General features: G+C 41.1%; 10 non-coding genes across 10 annotated transcripts; all 10 read left to right on the top strand.

Annotated features, from left to right (window-relative positions):
• Positions 1-115: 115 nt before the first annotated feature.
• LOC149773915 (U1 spliceosomal RNA) lies at positions 116-279 on the top strand. Its single transcript, XR_016417143.1, has one exon. It is a non-coding gene; the product is annotated as a U1 spliceosomal RNA (small nuclear RNA).
• Positions 280-1,757: 1,478 nt separating this feature from the next.
• On the top strand, positions 1,758-1,921 carry LOC149773914 (U1 spliceosomal RNA). Its single transcript, XR_016417141.1, has one exon. It is a non-coding gene; the product is annotated as a U1 spliceosomal RNA (small nuclear RNA).
• Positions 1,922-3,382: 1,461 nt separating this feature from the next.
• On the top strand, positions 3,383-3,546 carry LOC149773913 (U1 spliceosomal RNA). Its single transcript, XR_016417139.1, has one exon. It is a non-coding gene; the product is annotated as a U1 spliceosomal RNA (small nuclear RNA).
• A 1,471-nt stretch (positions 3,547-5,017) lies between these two features.
• Positions 5,018-5,181, top strand: LOC149773912 (U1 spliceosomal RNA). Its single transcript, XR_016417138.1, has one exon. It is a non-coding gene; the product is annotated as a U1 spliceosomal RNA (small nuclear RNA).
• Positions 5,182-6,642: 1,461 nt separating this feature from the next.
• Positions 6,643-6,806, top strand: LOC149773911 (U1 spliceosomal RNA). Its single transcript, XR_016417137.1, has one exon. It is a non-coding gene; the product is annotated as a U1 spliceosomal RNA (small nuclear RNA).
• A 1,483-nt stretch (positions 6,807-8,289) lies between these two features.
• On the top strand, positions 8,290-8,453 carry LOC149773910 (U1 spliceosomal RNA). Its single transcript, XR_016417136.1, has one exon. It is a non-coding gene; the product is annotated as a U1 spliceosomal RNA (small nuclear RNA).
• A 1,489-nt stretch (positions 8,454-9,942) lies between these two features.
• On the top strand, positions 9,943-10,106 carry LOC149773909 (U1 spliceosomal RNA). Its single transcript, XR_016417135.1, has one exon. It is a non-coding gene; the product is annotated as a U1 spliceosomal RNA (small nuclear RNA).
• A 1,459-nt stretch (positions 10,107-11,565) lies between these two features.
• On the top strand, positions 11,566-11,729 carry LOC149773908 (U1 spliceosomal RNA). The gene has a single exon (XR_016417134.1). It is a non-coding gene; the product is annotated as a U1 spliceosomal RNA (small nuclear RNA).
• A 1,483-nt stretch (positions 11,730-13,212) lies between these two features.
• LOC149773907 (U1 spliceosomal RNA) lies at positions 13,213-13,376 on the top strand. Its single transcript, XR_016417133.1, has one exon. It is a non-coding gene; the product is annotated as a U1 spliceosomal RNA (small nuclear RNA).
• A 1,488-nt stretch (positions 13,377-14,864) lies between these two features.
• LOC149773906 (U1 spliceosomal RNA) lies at positions 14,865-15,028 on the top strand. Its single transcript, XR_016417132.1, has one exon. It is a non-coding gene; the product is annotated as a U1 spliceosomal RNA (small nuclear RNA).
• The last annotated feature ends 1,059 nt before the right edge of the window (positions 15,029-16,087 follow it).

Here is a 16,087-nt window from a genome sequence, read left to right as displayed (position 1 = left end):
ACATCAGCAGTACCATGGCCCTGAATCGTTTTAATTTATTTTCATTACTTAGAGGCACACTTCCTACTCCAGACACAAATGTCAGTTGATAAACGTCAGTAAACGTCAAGAAATCATACTTACCTGGACCAGGGAGTACCGTGATCAGCTAGGCGGTTTCCCCAGGATGAGGCCTTTCCATTGCACTTCGGTTGGGCTGAAACCTGCGATCACCCCAAATGTGGGTGACTCGGGGTCGTTATTTATTAGTGTGGGGGTCTGCGTTCGCGCTAACCCCTGATAATTCAATTAAAAATAACCAATAATCTCAAGCTTATGACAAAATTAGTCTGGATGTCTCTGATTAGCACGTGCCAATCGATAATGTTATTATTTCTTACACTGCTCTTTCAAGGGGTGGGTACCCCGGGTGGTCTAAATAGCCCACCATTACGGATCGCGGCCATCTCACCTGTCTGCGTGTGTTTGAGTTTCGGATTTGGCCCATGTGGTTATCAGAGAAAGCTTGCCAGTATGTTATCATGGGTCGGGAGTTCTTTCCGTTCAGTTTTCTTCTCCCGGGTTCTTCCTCCACCATTTATATTGCCTGCCATGCATAGCCTATCTTGTGCTGAAAAATGGCATTAAACCCTACAACAAACAACTTTCAAAGAGCCATCTCACAACGAACGTGTGAAATATCTTTGAGTAACAGCGATCCAGCATATTTGTGAGAGAAAGAAAGAAAGAAAGAGAAATAAATGGAAACATGCTTACTGGATTCGACGAAAATCAAGTTTTATTTTCACAGAACTTCTCTGCAGTAGAGAGAGAGAGAGAGAGAGAGAGAGAGAGAGAGAGAGAGAGAGAGAGAACAATATCTTCAAATAACAGGAACAACTTCGTTAATACAGCAAGCTTGTTGTCCTTATCAAAAGCAGTGACAGCTTCATCATAAGTCTCATTGTAGAGATCATCTGCATCACCAGTTACTTCTGTATCAGCAGCACTTTCAACAATCCAAAGCTTCTAGACTCGGAGTACGGCGAAGCGTAGCTGGCCAATCAGTGGCACAAAGATTTCAAATTTAATAAAACAGAGGAAACAAATAGTAGTATTCCTTTGACCTGACAAGTCGATTTGCAGTGGTTCATAGCAAAAGAGGTTGATGCACTGCAACCTCAAATTTATACCTGCATTTTTCATTTATAACACCAAGCGATCTTGCCAGTGCAAACACAATCCCTTTCCCTACGTAACAGTTCGGGAAAGCATTGTGTACTAAACAGCTGGATGTGATTGACCATATTTCTTGCTAGACGACTATTGCTATTTCACTGTCAACTTGCTGTGAAGTAACTATGGGAGGTCAATGGCTGATATCAGTTTCAAGAACAAGACAAGCCCGAAACGCGGAATTGAAAAATGTATCCATATATTTAATTAAAAAACCATAATAGCTGAAAAATACGCACCGTTGCCTCAAGTTAAGAAATTTGCCAGGGGCCAATATACGAAACTATCCCCTGCCGTCCGAGCAAACCTATATAGCATATATCCACCGTAAAAGAAACTGAAATTGCAAATAAAGGACTATTTGAAGACATTTCAGTTACTTTTGTAATGTTGAAACATAAGCTATAAAGTTATTCGGAATACTAAGACATCAGCAGTACCATGGCCCTGAATCGTTTTAATTTATTTTCATTACTTAGAGGCACACTTCCTACTCCAGACACAAATGTCAGTTGATAAACGTCAGTAAACGTCAAGAAATCATACTTACCTGGACCAGGGAGTACCGTGATCAGCTAGGCGGTTTCCCCAGGATGAGGCCTTTCCATTGCACTTCGGTTGGGCTGAAACCTGCGATCACCCCAAATGTGGGTGACTCGGGGTCGTTATTTATTAGTGTGGGGGTCTGCGTTCGCGCTAACCCCTGATAATTCAATTAAAAATAACCAATAATCTCAAGCTTATGACAAAATTAGTCTGGATGTCTCTGATTAGCACGTGCCAATCGATAATGTTATTATTTCTTACACTGCTCTTTCAAGGGGTGGGTACCCCGGGTGGTCTAAATAGCCCACCATTACGGATCGCGGCCATCTCACCTGTCTGCGTGTGTTTGAGTTTCGGATTTGGCCCATGTGGTTATCAGAGAAAGCTTGCCAGTATGTTATCATGGGTCGGGAGTTCTTTCCGTTCAGTTTTCTTCTCCCGGGTTCTTCCTCCACCATTTATATTGCCTGCCATGCATAGCCTATCTTGTGCTGAAAAATGGCATTAAACCCTACAACAAACAACTTTCAAAGAGCCATCTCACAACGAACGTGTGAAATATCTTTGAGTAACAGCGATCCAGCATATTTGTGAGAGAAAGAAAGAAAGAAAGAGAAATAAATGGAAACATGCTTACTGGATTCGACGAAAATCAAGTTTTATTTTCACAGAACTTCTCTGCAGTAGAGAGAGAGAGAGAGAGAGAGAGAGAGAGAAACAATATCTTCAAATAACAGGAACAACTTCGTTAATACAGCAAGCTTGTTGTCCTTATCAAAAGCAGTGACAGCTTCATCATAAGTCTCATTGTAGAGATCATCTGCATCACCAGTTACTTCTGTATCAGCAGCACTTTCAACAATCCAAAGCTTCTAGACTCGGAGTACGGCGAAGCGTAGCTGGCCAATCAGTGGCACAAAGATTTCAAATTTAATAAAACAGAGGAAACAAATAGTAGTATTCCTTTGACCTGACAAGTCGATTTGCAGTGGTTCATAGCAAAAGAGGTTGATGCACTGCAACCTCAAATTTATACCTGCATTTTTCATTTATGACACCAAGCGATCTTGCCAGTGCAAACACAATCCCTTTCCCTACGTAACAGTTCGGGAAAGCATTGTGTACTAAACAGCTGGATGTGATTGACCATATTTCTTGCTAGACGACTATTGCTATTTCACTGTCAACTTGCTGTGAAGTAACTATGGGAGGTCAATGGCTGATATCAGTTTCAAGAACAAGACAAGCCCGAAACGCGGAATTGAAAAATGTATCCATATATTTAATTAAAAAACCATAATAGCTGAAAAATACGCACCGTTGCCTCAAGTTAAGAAATTTGCCAGGGGCCAATATACGAAACTATCCCCTGCCGTCCGAGCAAACCTATATAGCATATATCCACCGTAAAAGAAACTGAAATTGCAAATAAAGGACTATTTGAAGACATTTCAGTTACTTTTGTAATGTTGAAACATAAGCTATAAAGTTATTCGGAATACTAAGACATCAGCAGTACCATGGCCCTGAATCGTTTTAATTTATTTTCATTACTTAGAGGCACACTTCCTACTCCAGACACAAATGTCAGTTGATAAACGTCAGTAAACGTCAAGAAATCATACTTACCTGGACCAGGGAGTACCGTGATCAGCTAGGCGGTTTCCCCAGGATGAGGCCTTTCCATTGCACTTCGGTTGGGCTGAAACCTGCGATCACCCCAAATGTGGGTGACTCGGGGTCGTTATTTATTAGTGTGGGGGTCTGCGTTCGCGCTAACCCCTGATAATTCAATTAAAAATAACCAATAATCTCAAGCTTATGACAAAATTAGTCTGGATGTCTCTGATTAGCACGTGCCAATCGATAATGTTATTATTTCTTACACTGCTCTTTCAAGGGGTGGGTACCCCGGGTGGTCTAAATAGCCCACCATTACGGATCGCGGCCATCTCACCTGTCTGCGTGTGTTTGAGTTTCGGATTTGGCCCATGTGGTTATCAGAGAAAGCTTGCCAGTATGTTATCATGGGTCGGGAGTTCTTTCCGTTCAGTTTTCTTCTCCCGGGTTCTTCCTCCACCATTTATATTGCCTGCCATGCATAGCCTATCTTGTGCTGAAAAATGGCATTAAACCCTACAACAAACAACTTTCAAAGAGCCATCTCACAACGAACGTGTGAAATATCTTTGAGTAACAGCGATCCAGCATATTTGTGAGAGAAAGAAAGAAAGAAAGAGAAATAAATGGAAACATGCTTACTGGATTCGACGAAAATCAAGTTTTATTTTCACAGAACTTCTCTGCAGTAGAGAGAGAGAGAGAGAGAGAGAGAGAGAGAGAGAGAGAGAAACAATATCTTCAAATAACAGGAACAACTTCGTTAATACAGCAAGCTTGTTGTCCTTATCAAAAGCAGTGACAGCTTCATCATAAGTCTCATTGTAGAGATCATCTGCATCACCAGTTACTTCTGTATCAGCAGCACTTTCAACAATCCAAAGCTTCTAGACTCGGAGTACGGCGAAGCGTAGCTGGCCAATCAGTGGCACAAAGATTTCAAATTTAATAAAACAGAGGAAACAAATAGTAGTATTCCTTTGACCTGACAAGTCGATTTGCAGTGGTTCATAGCAAAAGAGGTTGATGCACTGCAACCTCAAATTTATACCTGCATTTTTCATTTATAACACCAAGCGATCTTGCCAGTGCAAACACAATCCCTTTCCCTACGTAACAGTTCGGGAAAGCATTGTGTACTAAACAGCTGGATGTGATTGACCATATTTCTTGCTAGACGACTATTGCTATTTCACTGTCAACTTGCTGTGAAGTAACTATGGGAGGTCAATGGCTGATATCAGTTTCAAGAACAAGACAAGCCCGAAACGCGGAATTGAAAAATGTATCCATATATTTAATTAAAAAACCATAATAGCTGAAAAATACGCACCGTTGCCTCAAGTTAAGAAATTTGCCAGGGGCCAATATACGAAACTATCCCCTGCCGTCCGAGCAAACCTATATAGCATATATCCACCGTAAAAGAAACTGAAATTGCAAATAAAGGACTATTTGAAGACATTTCAGTTACTTTTGTAATGTTGAAACATAAGCTATAAAGTTATTCGGAATACTAAGACATCAGCAGTACCATGGCCCTGAATCGTTTTAATTTATTTTCATTACTTAGAGGCACACTTCCTACTCCAGACACAAATGTCAGTTGATAAACGTCAGTAAACGTCAAGAAATCATACTTACCTGGACCAGGGAGTACCGTGATCAGCTAGGCGGTTTCCCCAGGATGAGGCCTTTCCATTGCACTTCGGTTGGGCTGAAACCTGCGATCACCCCAAATGTGGGTGACTCGGGGTCGTTATTTATTAGTGTGGGGGTCTGCGTTCGCGCTAACCCCTGATAATTCAATTAAAAATAACCAATAATCTCAAGCTTATGACAAAATTAGTCTGGATGTCTCTGATTAGCACGTGCCAATCGATAATGTTATTATTTCTTACACTGCTCTTTCAAGGGGTGGGTAGCCCGGGTGGTCTAAATAGCCCACCATTACGGATCGCGGCCATCTCACCTGTCTGCGTGTGTTTGAGTTTCGGATTTGGCCCATGTGGTTATCAGAGAAAGCTTGCCAGTATGTTATCATGGGTCGGGAGTTCTTTCCGTTCAGTTTTCTTCTCCCGGGTTCTTCCTCCACCATTTATATTGCCTGCCATGCATAGCCTATCTTGTGCTGAAAAATGGCATTAAACCCTACAACAAACAACTTTCAAAGAGCCATCTCACAACGAACGTGTGAAATATCTTTGAGTAACAGCGATCCAGCATATTTGTGAGAGAAAGAAAGAAAGAAAGAGAAATAAATGGAAACATGCTTACTGGATTCGACGAAAATCAAGTTTTATTTTCACAGAACTTCTCTGCAGTAGAGAGAGAGAGAGAGAGAGAGAGAGAGAGAAACAATATCTTCAAATAACAGGAACAACTTCGTTAATACAGCAAGCTTGTTGTCCTTATCAAAAGCAGTGACAGCTTCATCATAAGTCTCATTGTAGAGATCATCTGCATCACCAGTTACTTCTGTATCAGCAGCACTTTCAACAATCCAAAGCTTCTAGACTCGGAGTACGGCGAAGCGTAGCTGGCCAATCAGTGGCACAAAGATTTCAAATTTAATAAAACAGAGGAAACAAATAGTAGTATTCCTTTGACCTGACAAGTCGATTTGCAGTGGTTCATAGCAAAAGAGGTTGATGCACTGCAACCTCAAATTTATACCTGCATTTTTCATTTATGACACCAAGCGATCTTGCCAGTGCAAACACAATCCCTTTCCCTACGTAACAGTTCGGGAAAGCATTGTGTACTAAACAGCTGGATGTGATTGACCATATTTCTTGCTAGACGACTATTGCTATTTCACTGTCAACTTGCTGTGAAGTAACTATGGGAGGTCAATGGCTGATATCAGTTTCAAGAACAAGACAAGCCCGAAACGCGGAATTGAAAAATGTATCCATATATTTAATTAAAAAACCATAATAGCTGAAAAATACGCACCGTTGCCTCAAGTTAAGAAATTTGCCAGGGGCCAATATACGAAACTATCCCCTGCCGTCCGAGCAAACCTATATAGCATATATCCACCGTAAAAGAAACTGAAATTGCAAATAAAGGACTATTTGAAGACATTTCAGTTACTTTTGTAATGTTGAAACATAAGCTATAAAGTTATTCGGAATACTAAGACATCAGCAGTACCATGGCCCTGAATCGTTTTAATTTATTTTCATTACTTAGAGGCACACTTCCTACTCCAGACACAAATGTCAGTTGATAAACGTCAGTAAACGTCAAGAAATCATACTTACCTGGACCAGGGAGTACCGTGATCAGCTAGGCGGTTTCCCCAGGATGAGGCCTTTCCATTGCACTTCGGTTGGGCTGAAACCTGCGATCACCCCAAATGTGGGTGACTCGGGGTCGTTATTTATTAGTGTGGGGGTCTGCGTTCGCGCTAACCCCTGATAATTCAATTAAAAATAACCAATAATCTCAAGCTTATGACAAAATTAGTCTGGATGTCTCTGATTAGCACGTGCCAATCGATAACGTTATTATTTCTTACACTGCTCTTTCAAGGGGTGGGTACCCCGGGTGGTCTAAATAGCCCACCATTACGGATCGCGGCCATCTCACCTGTCTGCGTGTGTTTGAGTTTCGGATTTGGCCCATGTGGTTATCAGAGAAAGCTTGCCAGTATGTTATCATGGGTCGGGAGTTCTTTCCGTTCAGTTTTCTTCTCCCGGGTTCTTCCTCCACCATTTATATTGCCTGCCATGCATAGCCTATCTTGTGCTGAAAAATGGCATTAAACCCTACAACAAACAACTTTCAAAGAGCCATCTCACAACGAACGTGTGAAATATCTTTGAGTAACAGCGATCCAGCATATTTGTGAGAGAAAGAAAGAAAGAAAGAGAAATAAATGGAAACATGCTTACTGGATTCGACGAAAATCAAGTTTTATTTTCACAGAACTTCTCTGCAGTAGAGAGAGAGAGAGAGAGAGAGAGAGAGAGAGAGAGAGAGAGAGAGAGAGAGAAACAATATCTTCAAATAACAGGAACAACTTCGTTAATACAGCAAGCTTGTTGTCCTTATCAAAAGCAGTGACAGCTTCATCATAAGTCTCATTGTAGAGATCATCTGCATCACCAGTTACTTCTGTATCAGCAGCACTTTCAACAATCCAAAGCTTCTAGACTCGGAGTACGGCGAAGCGTAGCTGGCCAATCAGTGGCACAAAGATTTCAAATTTAATAAAACAGAGGAAACAAATAGTAGTATTCCTTTGACCTGACAAGTCGATTTGCAGTGGTTCATAGCAAAAGAGGTTGATGCACTGCAACCTCAAATTTATACCTGCATTTTTCATGTATGACACCAAGCGATCTTGCCAGTGCAAACACAATCCCTTTCCCTACGTAACAGTTCGGGAAAGCATTGTGTACTAAACAGCTGGATGTGATTGACCATATTTCTTGCTAGACGACTATTGCTATTTCACTGTCAACTTGCTGTGAAGTAACTATGGGAGGTCAATGGCTGATATCAGTTTCAAGAACAAGACAAGCCCGAAACGCGGAATTGAAAAATGTATCCATATATTTAATTAAAAAACCATAATAGCTGAAAAATACGCACCGTTGCCTCAAGTTAAGAAATTTGCCAGGGGCCAATATACGAAACTATCCCCTGCCGTCCGAGCAAACCTATATAGCATATATCCACCGTAAAAGAAACTGAAATTGCAAATAAAGGACTATTTGAAGACATTTCAGTTACTTTTGTAATGTTGAAACATAAGCTATAAAGTTATTCGGAATACTAAGACATCAGCAGTACCATGGCCCTGAATCGTTTTAATTTATTTTCATTACTTAGAGGCACACTTCCTACTCCAGACACAAATGTCAGTTGATAAACGTCAGTAAACGTCAAGAAATCATACTTACCTGGACCAGGGAGTACCGTGATCAGCTAGGCGGTTTCCCCAGGATGAGGCCTTTCCATTGCACTTCGGTTGGGCTGAAACCTGCGATCACCCCAAATGTGGGTGACTCGGGGTCGTTATTTATTAGTGTGGGGGTCTGCGTTCGCGCTAACCCCTGATAATTCAATTAAAAATAACCAATAATCTCAAGCTTATGACAAAATTAGTCTGGATGTCTCTGATTAGCACGTGCCAATCGATAATGTTATTATTTCTTACACTGCTCTTTCAAGGGGTGGGTACCCCGGGTGGTCTAAATAGCCCACCATTACGGATCGCGGCCATCTCACCTGTCTGCGTGTGTTTGAGTTTCGGATTTGGCCCATGTGGTTATCAGAGAAAGCTTGCCAGTATGTTATCATGGGTCGGGAGTTCTTTCCGTTCAGTTTTCTTCTCCCGGGTTCTTCCTCCACCATTTATATTGCCTGCCATGCATAGCCTATCTTGTGCTGAAAAATGGCATTAAACCCTACAACAAACAACTTTCAAAGAGCCATCTCACAACGAACGTGTGAAATATCTTTGAGTAACAGCGATCCAGCATATTTGTGAGAGAAAGAAAGAAAGAAAGAGAAATAAATGGAAACATGCTTACTGGATTCGACGAAAATCAAGTTTTATTTTCACAGAACTTCTCTGCAGTAGAGAGAGAGAGAGAGAGAGAGAGAGAGAGAGAGAGAGAGAGAGAGAGAGAGAGAGAGAAACAATATCTTCAAATAACAGAAACAACTTCGTTAATACAGCAAGCTTGTTGTCCTTATCAAAAGCAGTGACAGCTTCATCATAAGTCTCATTGTAGAGATCATCTGCATCACCAGTTACTTCTGTATCAGCAGCACTTTCAACAATCCAAAGCTTCTAGACTCGGAGTACGGCGAAGCGTAGCTGGCCAATCAGTGGCACAAAGATTTCAAATTTAATAAAACAGAGGAAACAAATAGTAGTATTCCTTTGACCTGACAAGTCGATTTGCAGTGGTTCATAGCAAAAGAGGTTGATGCACTGCAACCTCAAATTTATACCTGCATTTTTCATTTATGACACCAAGCGATCTTGCCAGTGCAAACACAATCCCTTTCCCTACGTAACAGTTCGGGAAAGCATTGTGTACTAAACAGCTGGATGTGATTGACCATATTTCTTGCTAGACGACTATTGCTATTTCACTGTCAACTTGCTGTGAAGTAACTATGGGAGGTCAATGGCTGATATCAGTTTCAAGAACAAGACAAGCCCGAAACGCGGAATTGAAAAATGTATCCATATATTTAATTAAAAAAACATAATAGCTGAAAAATACGCACCGTTGCCTCAAGTTAAGAAATTTGCCAGGGGCCAATATACGAAACTATCCCCTGCCGTCCGAGCAAACCTATATAGCATATATCCACCGTAAAAGAAACTGAAATTGCAAATAAAGGACTATTTGAAGACATTTCAGTTACTTTTGTAATGTTGAAACATAAGCTATAAAGTTATTCGGAATACTAAGACATCAGCAGTACCATGGCCCTGAATCGTTTTAATTTATTTTCATTACTTAGAGGCACACTTCCTACTCCAGACACAAATGTCAGTTGATAAACGTCAGTAAACGTCAAGAAATCATACTTACCTGGACCAGGGAGTACCGTGATCAGCTAGGCGGTTTCCCCAGGATGAGGCCTTTCCATTGCACTTCGGTTGGGCTGAAACCTGCGATCACCCCAAATGTGGGTGACTCGGGGTCGTTATTTATTAGTGTGGGGGTCTGCGTTCGCGCTAACCCCTGATAATTCAATTAAAAATAACCAATAATCTCAAGCTTATGACAAAATTAGTCTGGATGTCTCTGATTAGCACGTGCCAATCGATAATGTTATTATTTCTTACACTGCTCTTTCAAGGGGTGGGTACCCCGGGTGGTCTAAATAGCCCACCATTACGGATCGCGGCCATCTCACCTGTCTGCGTGTGTTTGAGTTTCGGATTTGGCCCATGTGGTTATCAGAGAAAGCTTGCCAGTATGTTATCATGGGTCGGGAGTTCTTTCCGTTCAGTTTTCTTCTCCCGGGTTCTTCCTCCACCATTTATATTGCCTGCCATGCATAGCCTATCTTGTGCTGAAAAATGGCATTAAACCCTACAACAAACAACTTTCAAAGAGCCATCTCACAACGAACGTGTGAAATATCTTTGAGTAACAGCGATCCAGCATATTTGTGAGAGAAAGAAAGAAAGAAAGAGAAATAAATGGAAACATGCTTACTGGATTCGACGAAAATCAAGTTTTATTTTCACAGAACTTCTCTGCAGTAGAGAGAGAGAGAGAGAGAGAGAGAGAGAAACAATATCTTCAAATAACAGGAACAACTTCGTTAATACAGCAAGCTTGTTGTCCTTATCAAAAGCAATGACAGCTTCATCATAAGTCTCCTTGTAGAGATCATCTGCATCACCAGTTACTTCTGTATCAGCAGCACTTTCAACAATCCAAAGCTTCTAGACTCGGAGTACGGCGAAGCGTAGCTGGCCAATCAGTGGCACAAAGATTTCAAATTTAATAAAACAGAGGAAACAAATAGTAGTATTCCTTTGACCTGACAAGTCGATTTGCAGTGGTTCATAGCAAAAGAGGTTGATGCACTGCAACCTCAAATTTATACCTGCATTTTTCATTTATGACACCAAGCGATCTTGCCAGTGCAAACACAATCCCTTTCCCTACGCAACAGTTCTGGAAAGCATTGTGTACTAAACAGCTGGATGTGATTGACCATAGTTCTTGCTAGACGACTATTGCTATTTCACTGTCAACTTGCTGTGAAGTAACTATGGGAGGTCAATGGCTGATATCAGTTTCAAGAACAAGACAAGCCCGAAACGCGGAATTGAAAAATGTATCCATATATTTAATTAAAAAACCATAATAGCTGAAAAATACGCACCGTTGCCTCAAGTTAAGAAATTTGCCAGGGGCCAATATACGAAACTATCCCCTGCCGTCCGAGCAAACCTATATAGCATATATCCAGCGTAAAAGAAACTGAAATTGCAAATAAAGGACTATTTGAAGACATTTCAGTTACTTTTGTAATGTTGAAACATAAGCTATAAAGTTATTCGGAATACTAAGACATCAGCAGTACCATGGCCCTGAATCGTTTTAATTTATTTTCATTACTTAGAGGCACACTTCCTACTCCAGACACAAATGTCAGTTGATAAACGTCAGTAAACGTCAAGAAATCATACTTACCTGGACCAGGGAGTACCGTGATCAGCTAGGCGGTTTCCCCAGGATGAGGCCTTTCCATTGCACTTCGGTTGGGCTGAAACCTGCGATCACCCCAAATGTGGGTGACTCGGGGTCGTTATTTATTAGTGTGGGGGTCTGCGTTCGCGCTAACCCCTGATAATTCAATTAAAAATAACCAATAATCTCAAGCTTATGACAAAATTAGTCTGGATGTCTCTGATTAGCACGTGCCAATCGATAATGTTATTATTTCTTACACTGCTCTTTCAAGGGGTGGGTACCCCGGGTGGTCTAAATAGCCCACCATTACGGATCGCGGCCATCTCACCTGTCTGCGTGTGTTTGAGTTTCGGATTTGGCCCATGTGGTTATCAGAGAAAGCTTGCCAGTATGTTATCATGGGTCGGGAGTTCTTTCCGTTCAGTTTTCTTCTCCCGGGTTCTTCCTCCACCATTTATATTGCCTGCCATGCATAGCCTATCTTGTGCTGAAAAATGGCATTAAACCCTACAACAAACAACTTTCAAAGAGCCATCTCACAACGAACGTGTGAAATATCTTTGAGTAACAGCGATCCAGCATATTTGTGAGAGAAAGAAAGAAAGAAAGAGAAATAAATGGAAACATGCTTACTGGATTCGACGAAAATCAAGTTTTATTTTCACAGAACTTCTCTGCAGTAGAGAGAGAGAGAGAGAGAGAGAGAGAGAGAGAGAGAGAGAGAGAGAGAGAGAAACAATATCTTCAAATAACAGGAACAACTTCGTTAATACAGCAAGCTTGTTGTCCTTATCAAAAGCAGTGACAGCTTCATCATAAGTCTCATTGTAGAGATCATCTGCATCACCAGTTACCTCTGTATCAGCAGCACTTTCAACAATCCAAAGCTTCTAGACTCGGAGTACGGCGAAGCGTAGCTGGCCAATCAGTGGCACAAAGATTTCAAATTTAATAAAACAGAGGAAACAAATAGTAGTATTCCTTTGACCTGACAAGTCGATTTGCAGTGGTTCATAGCAAAAGAGGTTGATGCACTGCAACCTCAAATTTATACCTGCATTTTTCATTTATGACACCAAGCGATCTTGCCAGTGCAAACACAATCCCTTTCCTTACGTAACAGTTCGGGAAAGCATTGTGTACTAAACAGCTGGATGTGATTGACCATAGTTCTTGCTAGACGACTATTGCTATTTCACTGTCAACTTGCTGTGAAGTAACTATGGGAGGTCAATGGCTGATATCAGTTTCAAGAACAAGACAAGCCCGAAACGCGGAATTGAAAAATGTATCCATATATTTAATTAAAAAAACATAATAGCTGAAAAATACGCACCGTTGCCTCAAGTTAAGAAATTTGCCAGGGGCCAATATACGAAACTATCCCCTGCCGTCCGAGCAAACCTATATAGCATATATCCAGCGTAAAAGAAACTGAAATTGCAAATAAAGGACTATTTGAAGACATTTCAGTTACTTTTGTAATGTTGAAACATAAGCTATAAAGTTATTCGGAATACTAAGACATCAGCAGTACCATGGCCCTGAATCGTTTTAATTTATTTTCATTACTTAGAGGCACACTTCCTACTCCAGACACAAATGTCAGTTGATAAACGTCAGTAAACGTCAAGAAATCATACTTACCTGGACCAGGGAGTACCGTGATCAGCTAGGCGGTTTCCCCAGGATGAGGCCTTTCCATTGCACTTCGGTTGGGCTGAAACCTGCGATCACCCCAAATGTGGGTGACTCGGGGTCGTTATTTATTAGTGTGGGGGTCTGCGTTCGCGCTAACCCCTGATAATTCAATTAAAAATAACCAATAATCTCAAGCTTATGACAAAATTAGTCTGGATGTCTCTGATTAGCACGTGCCAATCGATAATGTTATTATTTCTTACACTGCTCTTTCAAGGGGTGGGTACCCCGGGTGGTCTAAATAGCCCACCATTACGGATCGCGGCCATCTCACCTGTCTGCGTGTGTTTGAGTTTCGGATTTGGCCCATGTGGTTATCAGAGAAAGCTTGCCAGTATGTTATCATGGGTCGGGAGTTCTTTCCGTTCAGTTTTCTTCTCCCGGGTTCTTCCTCCACCATTTATATTGCCTGCCATGCATAGCCTATCTTGTGCTGAAAAATGGCATTAAACCCTACAACAAACAACTTTCAAAGAGCCATCTCACAACGAACGTGTGAAATATCTTTGAGTAACAGCGATCCAGCATATTTGTGAGAGAAAGAAAGAAAGAAAGAGAAATAAATGGAAACATGCTTACTGGATTCGACGAAAATCAAGTTTTATTTTCACAGAACTTCTCTGCAGTAGAGAGAGAGAGAGAGAGAGAGAGAGAGAGAGAGAGAGAGAGAGAGAGAGAGAGAGAAACAATATCTTCAAATAACAGAAACAACTTCGTTAATACAGCAAGCTTGTTGTCCTTATCAAAAGCAGTGACAGCTTCATCATAAGTCTCATTGTAGAGATCATCTGCATCACCAGTTACTTCTGTATCAGCAGCACTTTCAACAATCCAAAGCTTCTAGACTCGGAGTACGGCGAAGCGTAGCTGGCCAATCAGTGGCACAAAGATTTCAAATTTAATAAAACAGAGGAAACAAATAGTAGTATTCCTTTGACCTGACAAGTCGATTTGCAGTGGTTCATAGCAAAAGAGGTTGATGCACTGCAACCTCAAATTTATACCTGCATTTTTCATTTATGACACCAAGCGATCTTGCCAGTGCAAACACAATCCCTTTCCCTACGTAACAGTTCGGGAAAGCATTGTGTACTAAACAGCTGGATGTGATTGACCATATTTCTTGCTAGACGACTATTGCTATTTCACTGTCAACTTGCTGTGAAGTAACTATGGGAGGTCAATGGCTGATATCAGTTTCAAGAACAAGACAAGCCCGAAACGCGGAATTGAAAAATGTATCCATATATTTAATTAAAAAAACCATAATAGCTGAAAAATACGCACCGTTGCCTCAAGTTAAGAAATTTGCCAGGGGCCAATATACGAAACTATCCCCTGCCGTCCGAGCAAACCTATATAGCATATATCCACCGTAAAAGAAACTGAAATTGCAAATAAAGGACTATTTGAAGACATTTCAGTTACTTTTGTAATGTTGAAACATAAGCTATAAAGTTATTCGGAATACTAAGACATCAGCAGTACCATGGCCCTGAATCGTTTTAATTTATTTTCATTACTTAGAGGCACACTTCCTACTCCAGACACAAATGTCAGTTGATAAACGTCAGTAAACGTCAAGAAATCATACTTACCTGGACCAGGGAGTACCGTGATCAGCTAGGCGGTTTCCCCAGGATGAGGCCTTTCCATTGCACTTCGGTTGGGCTGAAACCTGCGATCACCCCAAATGTGGGTGACTCGGGGTCGTTATTTATTAGTGTGGGGGTCTGCGTTCGCGCTAACCCCTGATAATTCAATTAAAAATAACCAATAATCTCAAGCTTATGACAAAATTAGTCTGGATGTCTCTGATTAGCACGTGCCAATCGATAATGTTATTATTTCTTACACTGCTCTTTCAAGGGGTGGGTACCCCGGGTGGTCTAAATAGCCCACCATTACGGATCGCGGCCATCTCACCTGTCTGCGTGTGTTTGAGTTTCGGATTTGGCCCATGTGGTTATCAGAGAAAGCTTGCCAGTATGTTATCATGGGTCGGGAGTTCTTTCCGTTCAGTTTTCTTCTCCCGGGTTCTTCCTCCACCATTTATATTGCCTGCCATGCATAGCCTATCTTGTGCTGAAAAATGGCATTAAACCCTACAACAAACAACTTTCAAAGAGCCATCTCACAACGAACGTGTGAAATATCTTTGAGTAACAGCGATCCAGCATATTTGTGAGAGAAAGAAAGAAAGAAAGAGAAATAAATGGAAACATGCTTACTGGATTCGACGAAAATCAAGTTTTATTTTCACAGAACTTCTCTGCAGTAGAGAGAGAGAGAGAGAGAGAGAGAGAGAGAGAAACAATATCTTCAAATAACAGGAACAACTTCGTTAATACAGCAAGCTTGTTGTCCTTATCAAAAGCAGTGACAGCTTCATCATAAGTCTCATTGTAGAGATCATCTGCATCACCAGTTACTTCTGTATCAGCAGCACTTTCAACAATCCAAAGCTTCTAGACTCGGAGTACGGCGAAGCGTAGCTGGCCAATCAGTGGCACAAAGATTTCAAATTTAATAAAACAGAGGAAACAAATAGTAGTATTCCTTTGACCTGACAAGTCGATTTGCAGTGGTTCATAGCAAAAGAGGTTGATGCACTGCAACCTCAAATTTATACCTGCATTTTTCATTTATGACACCAAGCGATCTTGCCAGTGCAAACACAATCCCTTTCCTTACGCAACAGTTCGGGAAAGCATTGTGTACTAAACAGCTGGATGTGATTGACCATATTTCTTGCTAGACGACTATTGCTATTTCACTGTCAACTTGCTGTGAAGTAACTATGGGAGGTCAAT

The sequence above is a fragment of the Sinohyriopsis cumingii genome, unplaced genomic scaffold (assembly GCF_028554795.1).
Source record: "Sinohyriopsis cumingii isolate HCF-2022 unplaced genomic scaffold, ASM2855479v2 utg000547l, whole genome shotgun sequence".
Taxonomy (NCBI): domain Eukaryota; kingdom Metazoa; phylum Mollusca; class Bivalvia; order Unionida; family Unionidae; genus Sinohyriopsis; species Sinohyriopsis cumingii.
This window is presented reverse-complemented; position numbering and strand designations above follow the sequence as displayed.